The sequence below is a fragment of the Phaethon lepturus genome, unplaced genomic scaffold (assembly GCF_000687285.1).
Source record: "Phaethon lepturus isolate BGI_N335 unplaced genomic scaffold, ASM68728v1 scaffold3058, whole genome shotgun sequence".
Classification (NCBI taxonomy): Eukaryota; Metazoa; Chordata; class Aves; order Phaethontiformes; family Phaethontidae; genus Phaethon; species Phaethon lepturus.
The window spans coordinates 71,515-77,980 of NW_010559543.1; positions in this window are offsets into that span (position 1 = coordinate 71,515).

A 6,466-nucleotide genomic window follows, 5' to 3' on the forward strand; every position below is an offset into this window, starting at 1 on the left:
ACATAAAAACATCTTTATGTAACCCCTCACGACATCTTCTGCATCTGAACTCCCTGCTAATGGCTTATGGGAACCTTCCATTGATTGGGTTAATAGAGAATAAAATTGCCTCATAACTTTATTTCACTTTGATTTTAAAATTATGCCCCCTATCCCCATCTCTGGGGAGGAGTTGTTAACCCTTTGATTGTTCCAGTCCCGATGTGGTTACCATTGCCTTCTCTAGTTGCTACCCAGTTTGGAGCTGGGGAGGTTGGGTGGAAATTAACAAAATCCCTAAAGGAAATATGTGGAATTTCTGTGAAGATAGTGAAAATTATCTGAATAGAAGAAATATCATCAAGGAAACTATGTGTACGTTGTAAATGTTACTGAGAGAGGGTGAGAGTGTGGATTACTGGGTGGTTGTATTCAACCCCTCATATTAAGAACTCAGCCCCTTTTCTTCACCTGTGTTAAAGGAAATGGAGACCATTGTCGTCTTATGACTTCTCTATTATCTAGGTTTTGTCAAAATGTTAATGTAAAATGTTGCCTGGCTCTGCTGCCACCCATTGGAATGATGCTTTTCTGTGTGCATGGTTTATGCAGCACTTGTGTGGCTATGTATCTTGGTTGGACTTTTTTCAAGATCTTTGTAAAGTGCGCAGTGAGGATTTCCTTCCTTCTCTGTACTGCCTGTGGCCATTGCAACAGTAGATGAATATGGACTTATTCTGGTCACAAAAACTACCGAAGAGCAATGCAACTGGCAAAATATTCTGCAGCACATGTAAGAGTTTTAGATATCTTCGAGATCTCTTTCCTCTATCTAACTTCATTACTGCCCTCATTTCTGGTCTTAAACAACTTGTCACAATGGTAGATGTTAACAATGACATCATTTCTTACAGTAAATGTACGTGATTTCATGCTAAAGGGTCCAGGGGTGCTTTGCCAATATGTGTGGCAATAACCATTACACCCTGGCTGTGGAACAGCTATTTGAAAGCACTGGGAAATGAATGTGGAAGTATGAAGAAAGGAACAGCACAGTGTTCCTTTGAAAATGTTGTATAGGTGAGATGAAGGAGGGATATTTCTTAGTGGTGGGAAGTAATTCTCAAATATGAATTTGATCAGGGCAAACAGGATAAATACCTGGGCATGGCAACAGTAATTAAGGATATCAGCATTTTAATTTCTTTTTAAGCATTGCTAGAAGCACAGCTCCCTTTAATTCTGTTGAGGGATTGGTTCAGCACCAACTCTGAGAGAAGAGCTCTCCCTCAGAATAATAAATACTGTTTTCTGAGGCTCTTTGCCTCTTCTGCAGGTGTCTCTTCCATGGACCAGCAAGGCCTGTTAGTAATTAGGTGATGAGATTTGACAAGATCACAACACAGACGGATATGGCTGCAGGTTTCTGCCTCAGTTTTCAATTATTATTTATCTGAGCAAAACACCTCCTCTGCTACATTGTAGTGGTTCACCGGATAATTTTTCAAATGAGCATTTTAGCTAATATCCCATAATGGCCCAGATATGCAGACTGAACCTCCTAAAAGATTTAGATGTTTATGGTATTTACCTGTAACAGCTCCAGCTCTTGGACTGATTCCACAGTAATGCCTCTTTCCAGACTGGTTCAGGGCAGACTATGACAACCATCACAACACTCGTTCTTTCTGTCTCGGGAGTGGGTTCCCACAGTTGATATAGATGCTTTGCCTGTCTGCTATTAACTTGCTGCAGATGGAGACCCTTCTTAGATAGCAGAGAGCATGTGACAGCATTCACATCCCAAGCAACACAGTGTCCTTGCAAAAACAGTTTGTGCACATCTTTTGTCATTATTGATTGACCCCAGACTCCCCCAAAAACATGGCTTGAAAATAGTCTCAAGCCTTTTCTCTGCAGGTGAGTATCTTACAGTTTGGGACATTCCCTCCTACTGCTGTGAGAGAGAACAGGCTCTGAGATCAGATAACTGCTTTTCTGTGAAAGCTTGGCATAGACATCAATACAAGCACTAAAGAATATACCATTACAGTCCTGATTTGGGCTATACTGCTCATGATTTTCTCCTGCATGTCATTTACACTCTTCTTACCCATTGCTGGCGGTGATGGGGGTATGAATCACATTACTGCAGCTGTTAATTTTAGAAACACTGCCTGGGAATGCTGCTAAGTATAGAGAGGGGTGAGTAAAAGGCCTTCCTCTTATCAGGCATCAGTGTAGGTTCTTGGCATCTCATAGATACAGGTTGTATCGTTCCTGATTTAAGGCTCTGGAGAACCTTTGATGAAGCCATGCCTGTCCGTCATAGAGCAGAAAGCTGCCTGGAGCCAGCAGTACATTAAACAGAATGAGAGGTCTCCAGGACCAGGCAGCACATTGGCAGTTGTCAGGTAGGACTCTGCTGATGAGCACTGCCACTGAAGGTTTAATTTGAGACCTGTTCCATGTTATTTACAGGCGATCTTGAGGCTAAGTAGGAACGAAGAAACACTTGTGTTTGTATTCACAAGCTGAGGGGTAAAATACACAAGCGGCAGTGGGTGGAGAAGCAGAGACAGCATAGACCTCTAGGCAGGATGCAAGAGTGAAAGCCTCGCCGGCAGGAAGAATTAAGAACACCATTAAAGGCCATATGAATAAAACTGTCACGTAGCTCATGCCTGACAGCTTGGCTATGAGGGTTTTGGTTGCCACACAAGAGATGCTGATGGAAAGATCCTTTCAGATGTCAGCAGCTGTAACTCGTGGTCATAGTGACACTCTCCCTCTCAAATGGTGGAGATCAAGGAGGGGTTCTGCCTGTACTACTTCTGTGAAGAAAACCAGGACTCTCTCAGTTACTAAGATGGCCTCTTTCTACATTTAGAGTTTCCTGCCTTGAGTAGCACACACGAATGGCTTCCCGAGCAGTCAGTGTGCACCAGCACACTGTGCCAGCAGGAAGGTGAAGGCAGGATCTTGCAGCCAGTAGGACTGAACTGAGTGGGAGTGAGAATAAGAATGAACTTCCAAGTGTCCCTGCAGTGACAAAGTAATGCAGCTTTACTGGTGCGAAGCCACAGCCCACTCTTGCTGGCAATGGGAGAGAGATTACAAAGTTTCCGTGTTTACAAGCTTTGGTTTCCTCCAGGAGCAAGAAGTCACCCTGGACTGAGTTCCCACAAGTGTTTCTTCATCTGTTTGCAAGTGAAGGTGGTTGGAGAATTATTGTTTGCCCACAACTTGTACCAGATTTTTTGTTCTTATTTTTCAGGTTTTTCCCCCTAAGAGCCAAAGTACATTCCTTTGCCAAGTACAACTAAGCAAGTGTCAGCATTTTGCTAAAAAATGGCCATTTCCAAAATGTTTTTCTGCCCAAAAGTGTCAGTGGAATTATTTTAACCAGTTCCATTGATACTGGCAGAAAAAAAACAACAAGATGCCAATATACATCTCCATGCAAATGACATCTTGCAGCCCTGTGATAACCAAGACTTGGAACATTCTTGTACGTGGAAAGGGAAAAGAAATGGCATGTGTGTTTGTGTTCAGTGGGTGACAGAAAGGAGAGCCCATACAGAAAAGACATTGCAAGCCAGAGCAGAAGAGAGCTTTCATCTTCTTCCAAATGGAAAAGGGTTTGCATATCAACTGTAGAACAGAGGTCCAATTTCCATGCCAATACCAAAGGAATCCTGCATGCCAATGCAGAGGGGAATTTACAGGTCAATACAAGAGAGCTTTTCTGTGAATCACACTACAAAAAAAAGGTGCTCATACTGACCTAAAAGCAAGCGCTTTTTTTGCCCAAATTAGCCCAGAAGAGAGCTTGCCTAGCAATGCAAAAGACCCTGCCTAAAAAATCCCTTGTAGCTGCCCTACGAGAAAAAGAATGACAGAACCAGTCTTTTCAAACCTAGGCCAATTAGCAAGGTAAAAGAAAAAGTCCTATGGTAATTAAAAATTAAAACCAACAAGACAACATTGTAAAAAATGAAAGAACTGAATAAAAACAATTAGCAGAGATGAAAAAACAGGGATGGGAATGATATAAATTGAACCTATTATAAGGCACTAATGACATTCGAAAACCTAATTTTTACATTGTCAAACCATTTTGATTAAGTATTAAACGCTGCTCTTATGAACTTGGCATATATTGTGCAAGAGCAGTAATTTCTGCCTTTATCTTTTTCGCTTTCTCTGAAAAGGTGCTTGTGTGCAGTGAGCGCTCTTGAGTTATCAGTACTCTTTTCCTTTCCTTTGTACATGCCAGGAGGCCCCAGCCCTGCCTGATAATGGCTATCTTCATGTTCACGGGAGTGGGACCTGAGTAGGGTTGGGGGGCAATGAGGAGAGGTGAGAAATGATGAAGACATTGGGTGCTGATGAGGAAAACAGACGTCTTTATAACTAGGAAACTTTTCTCCTTTTTTTTCTGTTTTTCCCCCTTTTTTTTTTTCCAAAAACAGAATAAGCAAAATAATTGAAAGAAAGAAAATTGACTTTTTATTGCTTTTTAAGTGCTTAGCATGAAATTTCATCTAGTAAAATTATTGTTATTTTTATCTTTTGCTGCGTCGTTCATGCTTCTCCTTAAAGAAGATATTTCTCCAGTTCAGGATGCCAGCTGCAAGGAGCTGCACCGAGAATGACAATGGCCTATGCAAATACAATGCATCAGCTATAAAGCCTGTTCCAGAGCACCCGCCCCTGCTGAAGCAGAGCTGTCAGCAGCACAGAATGCCGCAGGCAGGCAAGGCCTGGCCCTGAGATGTGCGGAGTGGCCAAGGATGCAACTGGGAGGTGAGAATGCTCCATACCTTGTAGGAGTCCCTTAGTATTACCAGTACACGCAGCAGGGACTGCCAGCAAGGAAAAAGAGTGCTGGATCCACTTATGCATCAGGAAGGCCCCAGGAGGCCCAATGTGGTTATTAATTTGGAGTTTGTGACTCCAGATCACCATGATCTCTAGAAGAGAGTCACTTCACTAACCCAGGCCCCCATTGCATCATCCCTCGGGAAGCTGAATGTCTGTATAATTGCCAGTTGCCTTATTTCACAGCATGGGGTTGTCTTTTCTGTCCAGGTCTCCCTTGCAAACTCTCACTAGTCAAGATTCAGTGAGATAACATGCCAGGCCCAGGTAGACTTGTACAAGCGCTTGCTACTCCAGAATTGGTCAGAAAGGTGAGAATGGAGGGAAATTTCCATTGGGAAATTAAGAATTTTCAGGAAGAAAAATAATAATAAAAAGAATTATTGTGCTTGAAAACTGAGAAAGGGCCAGGAAAACACTTTGCAGGTAGGAATGAGTATATGGCAATTTGGACTGTTCCTGGGTCCTATGCACTTCTCAGCTCTGGCTGTAAGAGAGTGACAGACCTGTAAATGATAGACCTGGACTAGGTGGCAGACCAGGAGAACCCTAATCCAGCATGACGGGCCACATGCAGCAGTAGGTAACAACTTCTCCCCAGCACCTGCAGATCAGCAAGTCACAGTAACTAGGACAGGGACATGTAGGTATCATGACCAAGGGCAATGACCATATCAAAGGTGATAACACAGAAACTAAATTGGGCTCAGGAGGGTGGCACATCTGGAAATTACGGTGCAGAGAGAATCTTTCTGCTTTGGCAGGGCACAAAGTCTTTTTGCAGAGACATTGCATCCCTCAGGATAAAAGATTTGATCACATCTCAGTTGGTGCCAACCTGACATAGAAGAAAAATTATACATTACAAAATGCTAAAAGACAGCTAAAGGGAAGGAGTCAGAAGAGGGGATAGAGAAACAAAAATAAAGCAGAATCACTGTAGAGAAAAGAGACTGAAGGTAGTGTGAAAATATAGAAGAACTTTTGGAAGGTGAAGATTATAGAAAGAAACAAATATTGAGGGAAAAAAAGGAGAGGGAAATAAAAAGCCAGGACATAAAGCCAGGCAGCATGGTCAGTGTCCTTTATATCAATTTTTAGTGCTCCTTTTCAGCTGCCCTAGGAATAGTCCATAAACCACAGCATTTATTATAGGGGTGGTGTCATACACTGCAAACCTATTTTGTGAATGTTACCACTGGGGGATCACATGTTGAACTGGCCTCCATTGCAGTTGGCAGGCTCAATAAATTCAAAAAGATCAAGAAGAACGCAGGTGACAGAATGTGTTTGGATGTGCGTGTTCTCCTCTCTTTTTGTTCCACAAAGAAAGGAATGTGAATCCCCTATGCTACCAGCCACCACATTTTCATTGTAAGCCTTGTAAAATCTGATGTTAAAGCCTAAGCTTTCAGGTCATGCAATTATGTGAGTCTCTGCTTTCATTTTTTAAAATGTCAGTTTCTAACCCGTCTACCTGTGGAGAAAGACTTGGAAGCACAAACATGTACAGACTGAAAGCCAACTAATTATTGATTTTTTTTTTTAATGTTTTGACACTGGATTTTGAATTTCCAGAATACAGACAATGGGCACAATGTCT